The 17,870-nt window shown below is 31.7% G+C and overlaps 1 long non-coding RNA gene across 1 annotated transcript; it reads right to left on the minus strand.

The window, feature by feature from the left end:
• Nucleotides 1-1,980: 1,980 nt before the first annotated feature.
• Nucleotides 1,981-10,418, minus strand: LOC143074367 (uncharacterized). The gene is made up of 4 exons (XR_012977819.1): nucleotides 10,243-10,418; nucleotides 6,011-6,075; nucleotides 3,802-4,116; nucleotides 1,981-2,021 (listed from the first exon to the last, which is right to left on the minus strand). It is a non-coding gene; the product is annotated as an uncharacterized LOC143074367 (long non-coding RNA).
• Between the last annotated feature and the right edge of the window lie 7,452 nt (nucleotides 10,419-17,870).

A 17,870-nucleotide genomic window follows, 5' to 3' on the forward strand; every position in this document is an offset into this window, starting at 1 on the left:
TCATTTAACAAAATTAATAGGTTAGCAATAACCGGTCCAGTTACATGAGAACGTCGAGCTAGGTACGAATGTCATTTTATTGGAAATCTTTACTAGTAAAACCTGAACACATGAGAAAGGAATATCGCACTTAAGTGTGGTCGGTTTAACAGGATACTAAATTTTGCAAATCTGTATAAAAAATTGATATTTTTTTATGGTATATAAGTCAGATAATGCATAGTTTAAGGTTTTTCTAGTCGTAGAACACACTTGGGGTGTCATGATTGCCCAAAGGAAAACCTCCCTGCTGTCGGTCTTTCATTTAATCAATTATGACACCCCTCGGTGTTTTCTACGACAAGAAAAACTTAAAATATGCATTATCTATAACAAGTTTGTAAAAATATAATGAATTGGTACAGGAACAAATTTTATTTTATTACAAAATCATAGCAACATATAATTTTAATAAAAACAAAATGGAATTATGACATGTCAGAAGCAACATGAATGTTTATCACTCAATTTCCTATGATTTTCTTTGTATGGAGCGCAGGAGGGTCAAAATGTGAAAATCAGTATAGTGTTATTCAAAATCAATTTTTCAGCCATGCCCTTAGTGTACCAATGAAGGATTGGCAGGCACACAAGCAGCTGCCCTTAGTTAATGCACTACTTTTGTCGCCGGAAAAAAACTTCAAAGATGTACGTGTTTTTCTTACAAATGGTGTGTTTCTGAACGTAAGTGAAAAAGAAATTTTTAATATCGTTTTAAAAGTACAGGTACAGAAGGTAAAACATCAATTACACGTGCAAAGCCGAAATGGCGCGAAAAAAATCACTGGGAAAAAAGTACAACTGTTTTAAATTACAGGTAAAACTAAGGATTATATCAATGATGTTTAAAAAAAAATTTCTGAAAGAACAAAAAAAAAAATTAAAAAAAAGGGTTGCTAACCTTTTTGGCTCAGTATATATAAATATTTATAAATATATTTGTTGCATCTGTTTGAGGTCAGGGTCTAAATTTTTTACAGTTTCCCATAAAACTCTACATAACACATGATGTATGTAGTTGTATTCAATTCAGCAGATTTGTTAGGCTAATATGCATTTAAATCCTCATGTATGATATAAAAAAAAATGTAAACAACACGCTTAATAATTCTATTCGCCCGAATCGCTGTTCTGGATTTAAATTCATCAGGAACACTGCGAATGTATGAGAACCGAATATTTAAATAGATGTATGGCTTAAAACATAGCAAAGTCCATCTAAGTAGATACAAGAAATGTGCTGTGAATGCCAATGAGACAACTCTCTATCCTAGTCACAATTTGTAAAAAGGAAACCACAATAGGTCAAAGTACTGTCTTTAAAACAGAATCTTGGCTCACATCGAACAACAGGCTATAAAGGACCCCAAAATTACAAATAATTAAATGTAAAACCATTTGAACAGGAAAACCATCGGTCTTACATAAAAAAAAAAAAAACAGAAACGAGAAACACATATGAACCACATCAACAAACGACGACCACTGAACATCAGGTTTATGGATTAGGACTGATGCAAACAAATGCAGTGAGTTAAAACATTTTAGAGGGTACTTACATTTATCCTTATCTGAAACAGTAGTGTAACCATTATATTTCCACGTTTGAATGGTTTAACAATAGTAATTTTTATAGCTTGCTGTTCGGTGTTATTCAATGCTCAGTGTTAAAGACAGTTTTTTTGACATATTATGGTTTAATTTTTCAAATGCTATCTAATAAAACAGTGCTTTAGGTGTGCCTTGGAGTCGTTAACTAAGAATCTTTATGACAAATGTCACATGCCTAATGAAAATGGTTTAGATATAATTTGACAAAGGCTTCACAAGTTAGTTCCGACGGATATTTTTTCAACCTAATTCAAATCCATCAAAATCTTTGTTTCGGGGGACATAAATGCAACTTTAAGAAACAAAACTACACGAATAACAATTTCTTACTTACATTTCACCATCGTAAAATCTACTTGCAGAACTTGTATCTACAAGTACAATTAATTAGCATGTGATTGATACTATAAAAAAATGAAATCGATATAGGCTTCTCCATTGTTATGTTAGTTACCACAAGACAATTTTATGTCTTCTACGAGTTAAGGTATAATACTTCATAACTCAAGATAATTTGCTTCTATATTTGCAACAAACAGGCTTTCGTGAGCAAGTTCAATTTGACATTCATCCAAGTGAATGGACAATTTCATGTACAACATGACCAAAACTCAAGACATTTTATTGACGGTCGAAACTTTAAATGGGATTCAATAGAATAAATCTAAGCTAAGTATAGTATTATTGTCATGCTGAATTATATAAAATCTTCAGACATAAAATCACCACATAAAGTTTCCTTCGATTTTGGTTGTGATTATATTCAAAACATAGTTATTGCTGCTACCAGGATTATCATTTAATACGCCTGACGAAAGATTCAATCATGCAAACCATTTGAAAAACACACATTAGGAAAACCTTTGAAATTTCAAGAAAGATCTGGAATTTGTCGTTATTCACAGAATAAACCTTAGCTAATAGACTTAGGCAATGTCAAATTTAGCAAATGTTTTTTAGTTTCTTCAAGAAAAGAAGATCAACCATACATTGTCACATGTCATACCTAGTTCATGTACACATAACATTGGTAAAAGAAAACCAAAACGACAGGTCTAAATACAAACGTATCTATCGCAATTACAGAATGATATATTGTATAAGATTTAAACTGCTTCATTCATGCTTAAACCAAAGATACAAACCAGTTTTTTTCTGTTGAACAATATATAATTTGTCTCTTTTTTTAATCGATTTAAATTATTTTTACTTTGATTGACTACTTTTGCCTTCGTTTGATAACTATTGACATGGGCCATAGCCGATTGTATTGGATCACACTACAACGAGATGTTTAAACCACGGAAGCATCACATACATATGCTAAATGTAAGTATTGAGAAGGGCAAGACTATACTATATGGCCAGAAGCACCCTTATCTATGTTCTTTAAAAACTTGATAGCAACGTATGAAACAAATAGTATATTAGAATATTCTTATGTTTTGGAAAATTTGAAATATGAAGTTTGATTATTTATATTCTAATGATAAAATTGGTTAGTAATTCATTAACCTGGTCGGTCTGTCTCAATACATTGGAGAAGTTGCAACTGTCGCCTCATAACCGTATTGCCACGGACAAATGATGTTTGTAAACCCTTGACGGTAGCCAATTTTGAAGAAAAAGTCTGACTCCAATCCCAACTGCCTTGCGGCCACACACTTATTCATGTTATACAAGTGATTTTTTTAGTAGACACTATGGATCTTTAACCTCCCTCGTGTACCGTCCTTGTATTCAAACTATTGTCAGTTTTAAGGTCTTATGATAAAAGTCACGTGCTTTTCTTTTTTATTTGCGACATCACAGAATGATCCAGTTTACCAAAGTGTACTTTAAATAACCGTGACAGATATGGATCATCATCTGTTGCCTCTCCTGGAGCACCTGAAATCAACCCCGGCTTTTGAATGGGTACGTTTTGCTCAATGTTAGTTTTTTTTTGTAATAGTCTCGTTAACGAATACTGACATATTCCTTTCATTTTTTTTGTTCTAAGCAGCCATATACATGTATTTGGAACAAATTCCAAAAGAATATGTAGTATTGGTCAGCATGATGCTTTCTCAATAAAAATATTTACATTTTTTTTTCTCATTTTATACTTCTGATATTTTCTAATCATACATATTAAGTAAATAAACTTACATGTGAATACATTCTCTTCAAGTAGAAATTGTCTGTCACCTAATGTTACGCCATACAAACATGAATATGAAACATTAAGATCATCTTTAGTTAGATTTTGTATTATTAATGTATATCCATTTTTGAATATCCTTCCGTCATACTTTTTGTTAGGTCTTCCTGTCTTTACATCTATAAACAGTGTGCGTTGTTGTGGAGTCCACCTATCCCATCCTGCATCTTCCGGACAGCAGTTTGGAACATGGCAAAATAATGTCACGTTTTGTCCATAGTCTGTAGCCTTTCCCACAACTGTCCATTTAAAAACCCCTGAAACTTTTAAGTTTGTTTCCTTGTAAAATGATGGTTTCGTTTTACATAACGCATTATGCATGCAAATAAAAAAAACGTATTGAACTTAAGGATGTTCGCGACTCTATTTCAAAATAACACGCCTTTTGAAAGATCAATTCAGATTGAAAGTGTATTGATAACGGAACAAAATAATAAAGCAGAACAAAGCTTAGGGTCCGTGTGCTTGCTTTTGAGATACTAGCTATTCAAAATTTGACTCTCTAGATTTTTCATAAACTTGACATTGGTGCTGTTGTTGTTTTAAAAATTATGAAAAAATAACAAGGATTTTATAAGATTTTTTAATATGAATTTTTAAACATTTTGCAATGAAATAATAAAGAAAAGCAAGACTTCGTGGACAAAATTTGTATTGGCACCACAAGGATAAAACCAGAAAATTCCAAACATCTGACAAAAATTCAAAAAACAAGAGGAGCTAACATCCTTATTTGCCATGTTGGATAATGTCGGATATACCTTATAGGTATCTACATATCCACAATGTTGAGAACTGTATTGTGGCATTGGATTTGAATATAAAATAGTGATACATGCATTGTTGTTTTTTTTATTAACTTCATGTATGATTTTGAAACATAACCTGATACTTCATATTCCCTCTTTTTCATTAATTTATTGTTTAATATCATTTGGGACCTGAAGTGTGAAAACCACTAATGTATAGTAATGAATGCTCTAATATAATGTGGTTTGATCATGGGTAGAAATCAATGTTAACAAAAAAGTGAAATGCAACACCAATCTATCATGCACATTGGTGAGACTGTCAACAAAGTGAGAGGTTTAGCGCTATAAAACCATGTTGAATCCACCATTTTCTACATTTGAAAAAGCCTGTACCAAATTAGGAATATTACAGTTCTTGTCCATGCGTTTTTGATGTGTTTTGTCATTTGATTTTGACATAAAATTATGATTATTGACTTTCCGATTGGAGTTTCCTCTGAGTTCAGCATTTTTGTGATTTTACTTTTTGATATGGCTATTAACAACTTCCATACACGTTGGAGGTATAGTCAGCTATCAATCAAAGACTAACTCACCATTTTTTTGAAAAATATCTGTGCCAAGTCAGATTTATGACAGTAGTTTTCTTGTCGTTCTACTGCATCTTATCATTGAGGGTTTGTTTTTTTTGGTTTTTTTTTTATCTCCCATTGAATTCCCCTTTTTGAATTTACGTTTGAGTTTGGTTTTTTTTTGTTACTACATGTATTTCAACCACTGTTGTGTTCTTATGATCTATCCAAAATATTTAAAACAACTGGAACAAAACATTTTACCATTTCATTAAGAAAAGGGTTCATATATAAATTTGTATTTTATTTTACCTGATTTCTTTGGAAATGCATGTCAAAACATCAACACGAAGAATACATATAGCAGATATAAGGCGACACTACTGTTGTCGCTGCTGTTGTTAATCAATATCTGACCGTCAATAGTTATCATAGGTACCAGTATTATAGTTTAATATGTGATACACGCGTTTCGTCTGCATAAGACTCATAAGTGACGCTCAGATAAAAAAAAATGTTATAAAGTCAACTGTTTCTCTGATTAATAATAATCAGCATTACGTCGGGCAGATAAAAAAAACAACACCATGCACTATGAGCTTACACATTTAACAAATTCTTCTAGTATTTAGTTTACAGAGTGTGTTACTGAAGGATGTGACAATACATTACATTAAAAAAATTATCCTGAATTCATTGTATTTGTGTGTGTTCAAAGTCAGATGTGATAATTCAATGTGACAATATTTCAAACATCAATTTTGTTCTCCAGCTTGCTTTTTCAGTATCTTCTTGTTTCTATATTCATTGCAATGTAGTCTTTAATTAATTACCTTGTATCATGTGACAGTAAAATAGAATCAGCAATTGTAGGATATTTGTCATATCGTCAAAGTGTCTGCAAAACAAAATGACATATTAATATTACCATAGAACATAAAACTAGATAATGTTTCTCTACTTCTATGGCATTTTATACCTTTCTGAATCTTTTGTATAAAAGGATTTAATCAACGTGAGGTTGCCGGTGATTTCAGAAGATGATTGGATGAATTTAAGGCCATGGTCATAACCTTTATCAGCTCACTTGATGAATCAAAATATGAAAACAGGTGTAAATGAAATTGACAACGTTTTAAAATTGATTGTCACATAGTTACTCGTGGATAATCGGATTTATCCAATTTCGATAGCTCGAACTTAAAAATTGTTAATTAAAATATCTCGATTGGATAAATCCGATAATCTACTGATTTCAATGTAAGAATCTATATAATGTATGTAAGTCAGAATTGTTACGTACAAACCAAGTGTTCATTAGATGTTGAGATAAAAAAAAATAGATACACTTTCTCATGTATTATGTATAGTACAATTATATAATGACAATATGAAACAATAACAGTATCATACTTAGGACTACAAATAAACTCATCTTAGTTACCAGGATTGAATTTTGTATTAACGCCAGACGCGCGTTCCGTTTACAAAAGACTCATCGGTGACATTCGAACCCAAAATAGTTAAAAAGGCCAAAAAAGGTGGGAATTTGAAGAGTATTGAATACTAAAATGCCTAAGATGGAATTGTAAGGCAAACCTCCAAATTTTTATAATATTTGAAATATGTTCTTTCTAAAAAGATAAAAAACAAAAAGAGATTTGTTATAAGATATTTATATTCTTCACTTTAAAACACCATCTTTGACTGGCTGAACAAGGGAGTTGATTACTGTATCCATTGCTCAAGGAGAGACAATGTTAGAATGTCACCTTCACAAAACAAAACAATGTTTTCTCGGGGCGACATTCTGCTCTATATCACCCTCTCATTTGTCATTTTCAATCCGTGTTCTTTTTTATAAATTATTACCGTTTATAGTTTGTTTCAGTTTTGCTAATAACCCTCAGCTGTGGCTCGATATTTGTACATCCCGCTGTTGTGTTGTTGTGCTGTGTTAATTGTTGTATTCTTGTGTTTCATTTTTGCGTATGCGGTTTATTTATTTGCCATTTTGTTCCTATTTGATGGTATATTTGTTTGATCCCCCCCCCCTTTTTCACATTGTTTTCCTATTACGCTTGTTTGTGTTGTTCACTCATTGTTGACATAATAAATGATTGTATGCGACTGTCATACAAGTGAGAGGGTAAGCTAGCTGTAAAACCAGGTTAAATCAAGTATTTTTCACATAAGAAAGTGCCTGTACCAAGTCAGGAATATGACAGTTGCTTTCCATTTATTGATATGCTTTAGCTTTTATTTTGCCAATTGTTAAGTAAGTTTCTGTTATGAATTTTCTCAGAAGTTCTGTTGTTTAACTTCATTTACAATGTCTACTGATGTGTTAATAAGTTGCAAACTATTTGTTTTGTTAGTACGATGTTTCTCTTTGTATATGATTTATTCTGCGTCCATTAGTCAAGTTTTTAACGTTGGATCAAAAATGAACGTGAAACGCTGCTAAAAACATAAAATTTTATTGTATTCATAACTTCAGTAAATATCAGCACAGCCGTTTTATTTTATTTTAATGGTAATAAAGCCTAAACATCATTAGAACTGTAATCGTGAGAAAAAAAATTGTCAATTAGCGTTTAAATACTAGACACAATGGTGAAGTGTTGGATTGTTCAAAAGCGTCGAGTTCATGGTATTGTTTAAAAGTCATTAAGCTAATAAATCGTACCTACATTATGTATCTATATATAGGGTCGTTCAGCAATACATGCTTTATATACAGACATTAACTATCTTTATTTAATCTGGTAACAAAAAAATATCTTTATCTGGTGAACATCTTTACGGAATGAAAACAATGCATCCAGTCAATAGTGTAAAAGAGCTGCTATCTTACAAGACTTTTAAATTGTTAAAGATCTTCTATTGTATAAAGGTAACTAAAGAACAATGTTTTCTCATCAATATATGTGGTTTGAATGTGTAGATTTAAAAGTGTAAGCAGTAAGACTTAATGCAGAGAAAGGAAGAATTAGAATGTAAAAATGTGTTTTTTCTTTCTTTCTTTACACTGAAACAATATTATATGGGTTTTACTGTGCCTCTTGTATCTTTCGCCCCTCTTTTCCTATTTGTATGACAGTTGCATAATATAGAGATGTGAACTACCAAACAGACTTATCAAGAGGTTTGTACTAACATGAGCAAGACAACGGGTGCACTATGTGGAATAGGACCTGCCTACCCTCTGGAGTTCCTAGGATCACCACTTGGATTTGACGGTTTTCTTTATTGTTCAGCTTTAAAAGAGGGACGAAAGATACCAAAGGGACAGTCAAACTCACAAATCTAAAACAAACCGACGACGCCATGGCTAAAAACGAAAAAGACAAACAGAAAAACAACAGCACACATGACACAACATAGAAAACTAAAGAATAAACAACACGAACCCCATCACAAACTAGGGGCGATCTCAGGTGCTCCGGAAGGGTAAGCAGATCCTGCTCCACATGTGGCACCCGTCGTGTTGCTTGTGTGATTACAAATCCGGTAAATAGTCTAATTCGGTAGGTCACATTCATGAAAGGGAAGGGGATTGTAGTTACGACGTAAGGAACATATCCGATATCATTTGTGAAACGGTTATTCCATAACGGTCAACCAACTCGTGATGGCGTCAGTAAAATTTACGAAGGGATGATTTCAACTTCACCATTTGGAACTCTTGGTTTAATAGCTTCCTTGTGAGCAGTAACCCTCTATCAAGAAAATCATGATAGGAAATGCAAGCACGGGAATATCGTATCAATTGGGAGATAGATACCCCGTATGCAGGTGCTGCTGGAATGTTGCTACTTAGAAATGGAAAGTTCACAATTGGAAAGCTGAAATCATCTCTTTTGTCGTAAAGTTTAGTTTTCAATCGACCCTCATTGTCAATTTCTAGATGTAAGTCAAGATATGAAGCCGACTTAACTGTATCTGTAGTATCCTTTATCTCCAATTCGATGGGATAGATGCGTTCCACATAGTCACCAAATTTTGAATTGTTTAGTGAAAGAACGTCATCTATATAGCGGAAAGTAGAGTTAAAGGATATTGCTAACTTCTTATCTTTCTTCCTAAGAAGTTCCTGCGGATTTGATTTCTGGTGACTTGCAAATTGTTTTAAATTTACACACAAAATTTTCTCTTGATTATGAATGTCCATGCAACAAGTAGCAACAAAATAAGTCTTATGAAGTATTTAGTTATTACACAATACACTTATTCTGTGAATGACCTGAGGTTAAGTTGCATGTTGTGTTATGTTCACTTTTGTTTTGGTCTTTTAATCTTTTCCTTTTTTTACCATTTGTTGTCAATTATGTTTGCGACTTTAATGTTTGCATGTTCCTTTTGTATCTTTCGCTTGTAATAAACATATTTGTTTGTAATGCTAAAACAATTGTTTTATTTTACACGCAATCAAGGTAAAATAATGATATAAATGATAATGGAAACAATTAATAATATTAAAAATTGAAACAAATTTATGTTACTTTTAAAAATATTTGTTAGTACTAAGGGTAGGGGACTAAAAAATAATTAAATTAGAAAATGTGTTATTATTTTCTACAATTTTTTCCGTCATTTATGATATTTGCTATATTGTGTCTTTTTCTTCCATCACAACTTATATCAGTTTATTTATGTGTCAATAGCGTTTTTAATACAAATCATTTAGTGTAAACTAACTTATTTAGTGGATACTTTAATTCGCAATTAGCTCTTTCTAGCCGAAATCGCAGCGATTTAATATCACGATTTTCAAATTTAAAAAACGCAATTGGACAAGGAAAGATCCAAGTTTTAAATAGTCTCCTCGACGAATTATATTTGCGTTATGTTTTTCTCGCGACAATCTCGAAAATAAATCACTCGAGAAAATTTGTTGATTAACAGTATATATAACGTACGCCAACATTTGTCTCAAATGATTTAATTTTCTTGTGAATCATACATTTTTTAACGTAATGTATTCATTCTTGCTTACGGTCTACATTTGTATGATTTTTGTTTTATTTAGTCTGCAAAACCGAAAGTAAACACATGTACTTACCGGATTTGAGTTCTGGTGACTTGCAAATTGTTTTAAATTTACACACAAAATTTTCTCTTGATTATGAATGTCCATGCAGCAAGTAGCAACAAAATAAGTCTTATGAAGTATTTAGTTATTACACAACACACTTATTATGTGAATGACCTGAGACATAAAAAGACAAATCGATGATATAAAATATTTTGACACCACATCTGTATCTAAGCAAAACGCACGCAGTTTTAAGTGAATTCTTAGTAAAACAGGTTGGTTTTAAATCTTGGTTAAGGTTATTATACATTTAAATGAATTCTTAGTAACACATATTGGTTTTAAATTTTAGGTTAAGGTTATCGTACATTTAAATCACATAAGAACAGGTTTGAACAAAATCGGGAGGAATTGTCAATTTACATGCATCATTAAAAAAGTGTTTTTTTTATATAATTGATAAATACTTAAGAATTAATCTAATAGGATATTCAATATGATTGTTAACTTGAAATATTTAAAATGTATGGTTGCGTTAATGAAGATATTTTATATGACGTTTCTAGTGATTCAAATACTAAGTGCATGGTCAAAGCAGAGTTATCGTATTTTACTGAACACATAGAATTTATATATTTGTCTCATCGAGAAAATGCCCGTCTTGGCTACATTGATAAGATTGGTCGAATATAGGGTACGGGAAAATGTATGTCTCTTTCGAAGCTACAAGGTTATTTAGTTCGTTTGTACATTTGTACATAGTAGTTTCCAAAAGAAGACGTTCGTGTAAGAATGTATGATACGCAATATGAAAATCCATGAATAAAGACAAAATTTATTTCTTACGGGGTGAGGTCCCTATAGCGCCAGAGGGAAAATATACAATTATTGTGCATCCGACTTTAAATCTTGTGCGCACATCTTTTAGACTTGCTCAATTGAAGATCACTTGGTGGATTTACCTGGTTTTATATCAAGCTAAACCTCTCGCTTTTATGGCAGTCAGTCGCATTCTATTCAGTTATATTGACAACGATGTGTGAACGAAACAAACAGGCATAATACGTAACAAGAATGTGTCCATAGTACACGGGAGCCCCAATCGCACTATCCTTTTCTATGTTAAGTGGACTGTGAACAAGGGTGGGGTATTCTTTGCACCGGGGTAATTAATCAGATTGCAGGATATTTGCTGCATAAGAAATAAGAATCTGTATTATGTAGCTAAGTCATATTTATTAAATACAATCCAAGCTTTCATTAGATGTTCAGTTAAAAAAAAACTAGATACGTTTTCTCATATATCATCAAAAGTACAATCATATAAGGAAAATGTGAAATAATAACAGTTTCATACTTAGGACTGCAAGATGGAATTGTGTGGCAAAAATATGTCATATTATGTAAATTACAGATACTTTTTAAATTGATTATAATTTAATTTTACAATATATTAAATACATACTTTTTTTTTTAAATATTTGTTGATGTTTTAAATCCACTACATGTATTTTATAATTGGGATTTCTTTTCGTGAATCATTCATGGTCATCAGGAGCATTTTTACCTTCAATGATAAAAGGGCCTAAATAACATATAGATTGTAATTTTGAAAATAAAAATTTGTCAATAAGCGTTTAAAGAGTATATACAATGGTTAAGTGTTAAATCGTTTAAAACGTCAGGTTCATGGCATTGTTTCAAAGTCACAAAGCTTAAACATCTTATCTACATTATGCATCTCTTTATATAAGGTCGTTTAAGAGTAATTGTTTTCCATACAGATATCTTTATTTAATCCGGTTACAAAACAAATATCTGATGAAAATATTTAAGGAATGAAAACAATGCATCAAGTAAAGAGTGTGAAAGGACTACTATCATGCAGAGAAATACTATTTAACAGGACTTTTAAACAGTTATAGATCCTTTATTGTATAAAGGTTGATAAAGACAAATGTTGACTCATCAATTTGTCAAATATGGTTTGAACGTGTTGGTTTAAAAGTGTCAGCAGGAAAACGTAATGCAGATAGAGGAAGAATTAGAACGTAAAACTTTTTTTTTAAAAGTTTATATTGTTTACACTGAAACAATACGATAAAAAAGAAATACATTTTTAGGTTAAAATTTGATTTCTAATCTAATTGAAAATAAACGCTGTACTACCAACACAACACATAGATTTCAGTAATAATTATGAACTGATCGAACAAGGGAAACACTAAAAAATTCCGACAAAACGAGAAATCGTTCATGTCAGACGTGCAATATAGTCTTAGTGTGCTAAGTGTTGCATTGAAATCATTACTTCGAAAATGATTTGGTTGACGGTTATCAAAATTCTGTTTAACAGATGACGACTGATATTTTCCGATCTTCAAAACAACAATCCTGTCCTCTTTTTTATCTCAAATTATGAACTGCCGTACTAGACTTATTTGTAGACTTGGTTTGTATTTAAAAAAATGAAGGGCAAAAGATACCAAAGGGACAGTCAAACTCATAAATGAGCAAGACGATATGAACACTATGTGGTGTAAGATATGTCTATCCGCTGCAGCTTCTGTAATGACAATCCTTATTCGGCGGTTTTCTTCAAGTTTAGTTTTCATTTCAGTTTGTATTATGTATACTTTTTTTTGTCTTTTAGTCTTTTATTCTTTTACTTATTTGTGTTTTTCTCTGTCAATTATTTTTGTGACTTATGGGTTTGTATGTTGCCTTTATCGGTAATTTTTGAATTTTTCCTTTGATGTGTATTCGCTGATAATGTCAGTATCAGTGGACTGGCCGTGATATAAAAATTATTGGGTTAGTACGCAATTGACATGCGCGAATACAACGCGTAAGGATCTACTTTCCCCTTTCATTCACAAAATTGCGCGTGATTTTTTTTCGCAGAAACGCAAGAGATTTTTGGCGAATGAAACACTTTCACATTGTTTGAAACTTTCACAAAGTTAGTTTAGCCTTTTTGAACGATTGATGTCAAAATGTAAACAAAAAAGGCATGAAAAAGCCGATAGACTTTAAAAAAAAATGCGTTATCTATAATTGATATATTAAGTACATGACTAACATTATTATATCGTCCATGATGTTCCAATCCGAGTTTTTATGCATACAATACCAATACATAGCCGGGTGCTGTTCCAAGTAGTTTTCTTTTTCTTTTTCTTGAGAAGTATTTGTTTTACCTGTTCAGTCACTATAAAGTGTTACAATTCATATTTAAACGCAACACATAAATAGTGACCAAAAAGGTACCGCTATCGCATGAGAGAAGCTAGAAAATAATGGTCAATTTGAAGACAGATATTCATAGAACAAAGAACAAAAAAGTGAACTTATTCATTTGCGGATCTACATGTAGGATAAATTTTAAAAAGGGGGGTAACCGGGGTCACCAAACTATACATGTATAAAGGTCTGTTTTGACCTTAATTGTAGCCTTTATAAGCTAAGAGGTGACTGACACGGGTCGCCTTCCCCTAAATCCACATAAGAAATTAAAGGTAACCACAGCTACAGGGACTGTAAACTCCAATTTTCATATTTCTGGTCCGTGTTGAAAATAGATGAACAAGACCTTGACAAAAGCAAGAATTATATTATGCTAAAAGTTTAGTGACGTCTATTAAAATGTTTGAAATAATTATGAAGTAGACAAGAAATGAGCTTGTTCAGACAATTTACAAATAACTTTAACAGTCACTCAGCTCCTAAAATGTCTCCTCACATAGTCCAAATAATCATGACGAAAAAATATAATAGACTTTCAAAACCCTAGTATTTGGTTTGGGACGTTTGCCAAAAAATCTCCAAAATGACAAAATGATCAAACCCATTCTATTGTATGGGTGCGAAATATGGGGCTTTGGTAATAATGATATCCTGGAAAAGATTCATTTAAAATTTTGTAAAATTCTTTTAAACTTGAAATCCTCAACGCCAAATTATATGGTTTACGGGGAACTAGGTCGTCATCCGATCGAAATAGATATTAAAGTTCGAACAGTACTATTCTGGGCAAATTTGATATCCGGTAAACAAGCAAAGTTTTCCTTCATATTATATCAACTTTCTCGTCATATGAACGAGCACCATAATGTCCAGATAAAATGGATCCTGTTTATACAAAAAAAAAATATTTCAAGATTGTGGTTTCTCATACATATGGGAGTCACAAAATTTTGTTAATAAAGAATGGTTAAAAACTGTTATAAAGCAGAGATTGCTAGATCAATATATTCAGAACTGGAATTCCCTCATTCAAAATTCACCAAAAGGTATTAACTACAAAATTTTTAAGAAAAACTTGGAATTCGAAGAATATTTTAATATTTTGGACTTCAAAGACGCTATTGTTTTTTTGTCGATTTAGAACGACTAATACTAAGCTGCCGATTGAAACAGGAAGATGGCAAAACGTGATCAGAGAAAACCGCTTTTGTAGTCTATGTAACAATCGACAAATAGGTGACGAATATCATTTTATATTTGAATGCAATTTTTTCCATCAAAAACGCAAAGAGTTTTTAACTGAATATTTTACAAAACGGCAAAATACAGTTAAATTCTCTGAACTTATGTCAAGTACAAGAAAACCAGTTCTGAAGAAGCTTTGTTCTTTTATAAAAAATATAAATACTAGTGTTTGTACTCCTGGCTTGTAACTTTTGTAACCTCTCTCGCTTGTTTTGTACATATTGTAAATATTTATTGTTGTATCTGTTATCTCTGTACCGATGTAATGCATTGGCTTTATGAGAATAAAGATATATCTTACGTCATAATTATTTGGACTACTCCTCAGTGCTTTCTTAAAATTATTTGAAATCAATGTGATCGCTTTCATGATGAACACTGAGCGAATAATGACAAGATAAATGTAATTTTATCCACTATACTAAGTAAAATATAATTATAATAACTTGTCGTTGAACTTAAAAATGATGATCGATGAACAATCTGCTGATTTATATCGTATCATTCTAATGTTCTGACTTACTATGCTCGAGGGGGTCATGGATGCATGGATAGGACCTTTATCGGGACTCCGGGATCGAGTGTTTTTAAGCTCGTGATTTCGGGATGTCGGGATTTACTTTATTTAAATTCGGGACCTCGTGATTTCGGGATCAGGAACCATCCTATCCCCCTCTATGTTGATGCTTTGTGAAAAATACTGAAATTTGACTTACCGGTATGCTACCATTATTTTTGCCATCGTTAGAGTCATGTCCAAAGCAGAATATTAATGAAACACATGCAATAATTCCTTCATATCTTTATACTTTGTGCAAGAGAACGCCATGTTTACTGTACTGTGACAAAATTTCAAATGACGTAATGCAGCATGTGACGTCAAGTGTGATTCGCCGTGATCCGACGCGAAAAAGAAGTTCGTTTGTTATTTTCTCTATTATTGTAGTGATTTCTTTTTTTTTTAAATTACCGATAAACAGAATAAAGGACTTTTTGTTTTTGATACTGACTTTATCACAGAAAATATCAGGCTCGCCTTCGGGCTCACCTGATATTTTCCTGTGATAAAGTCAGTATCAAAAACAAAAAGTCCTTTATTCTATATTTATTTATTTCTGCTCGTCTGTTTGAAGAAGATACACATATTTGTTTGTACTACAGGAATACAATTGGTAAACCCGCATTCATTTTAAACTAAATCAAAATACAAAAAATGATATAAATGATAATGAAGTATTATATTTCTATGATGTTTTCCCTGTCATTTATAAAGATTTGTTATACTGTGTTTTTTTCCATATAACAACTAATATCAGTTTATTTATGTATCCATTCTGTTTTTTGTACAGTATTGAAATTTTACTTTAATTTAGTGCTTTAATATATTGAAAAACCTTTTACAAAGGCAGAATCCGATATAATAAAGAACACCAAAAATGTACAGAAGAAGAACACCAACAAGTCATACAATCCTTTGTTTAACCTTTCTGTTTTATATTTCTTAAATGGCATATTTAGATTAAGAGTTAACAATATTCAGCAATGTTTATATCTAATAAATCCAGTAAAAATACTATAAAATAAAAGGAAATGGTGGAAACGCATACACTTTAAATGGAACAAGACTGGATTTGATTTGGTTGATTCAAAAGCGTGTAAGTATGTTGTTACATTTCTAGTACAATCATTTACAGTAAACCAACTTATTTTCGCGATACTTTAATTCGCGTTATGCTCTCTTTAGCCAAACAAGGATCGATTTAATTTTGCGATTTTAAAATTTACCTCACGCATTCAGACAAGGAAAGATCCTAGTTTTTAAAATTTGCAACGATTTATATTTGCGTAATTTTTTCTTTCCCGAAAGTCGCAAAAACAAATCGCTCGAGAAAATTAGTTGGTTTACAGTAAATCTAACGTACATTTACATTTCTATCAATTGATTTAATTTCTTTGTGAATCATATAGTTTTAAATGTCTTGTATTCATTATTGCTAACGGACGTGGTTTTTATGAATTTACTTTTATTTATTTAGCAAAACCGAAAGATGTACTTACCTGATTTGAGTGGTGGTGACTTGGAAATTGTTCTAGATTTACTACTGACACAAAATGTTCTCGTGATCTTAAATTTTCACTCAACCGATGACAATAAAATAGCTCGTATGCTGTACTTAGAAATTATTAAATTCACTTTTTCTGTGAATTAACTGAGACATGAAGAGACACATCGATGCGATAAAATACTATGACACCACACATTGATTTGTACCTAAGCAAAACGCACCTAGTTTTAAATGAATTCTTAGTAATACAGGTTGGTTTAAAATCTAGGTTATTAATAAGGTTATTATTCATTTAAATGAATTCTTTGTAATACATATTGGTTTTAAATTTTAGGCTAAGGTTATCATACATTAAAATAACATAAAACGGGTTTGTTTGAACAAAATCGGGTGCAATTGTCAATTAACATGCATCCATAAATATTTATTTTTTATATAATTGATAAACATAGTTAATACTTAAGAATTGATATAATAGTATATTCAAAATGATTGTTAACTTGTAGTATTTAAAATGTATGGTTGCGTTATTGAAAATGTCTCAATTTCATTGATTTTATTGATTTTTCTAACTGAACAAAAACTAAGTGCATTTTCGAAGTAGATTTATCTTATTTCACTGAACACATAGCATCGGTAGATTTGTCTCATCGTGCAAACACCTTGGCTACATTTATCAGATAGGTCGAACAAATGGTACGGGAATTATTATCACCCTTTCGAAGCTACAAGGTTAGGTCTAGTTTTTTTTATACATCTGTACATAGTTATGTTCAAAAGAAGACGTTCCTGTAAGAACGTAAGACACGCAATATGAAAATTCACGAATAAAGACAAAATTTATTTTGTACGGGGTGAGGTCCCTATAGCGCCAGAGGGGAAATATACAATTATTCTGCACCCGACTTTAAATCTTGTGCGCACATCTTTTAGTCTTGCTCAATTAAAGATCACTTGGTGGATTTACCTGGTTTTATATCAAGCTAAACCTCTCACTTTTATGGCAGTCGCATACGCAGGCAGGTAAATGCAGCTTAAAAAAAAATTGGCAATGATTTTCGGTGTTTGCATCGCAATCTAAATCTGACGTCGTTTTCT

Source organism: Mytilus galloprovincialis, chromosome 5 (genome assembly GCF_965363235.1).
Source record: "Mytilus galloprovincialis chromosome 5, xbMytGall1.hap1.1, whole genome shotgun sequence".
Taxonomy (NCBI): domain Eukaryota; kingdom Metazoa; phylum Mollusca; class Bivalvia; order Mytilida; family Mytilidae; genus Mytilus; species Mytilus galloprovincialis.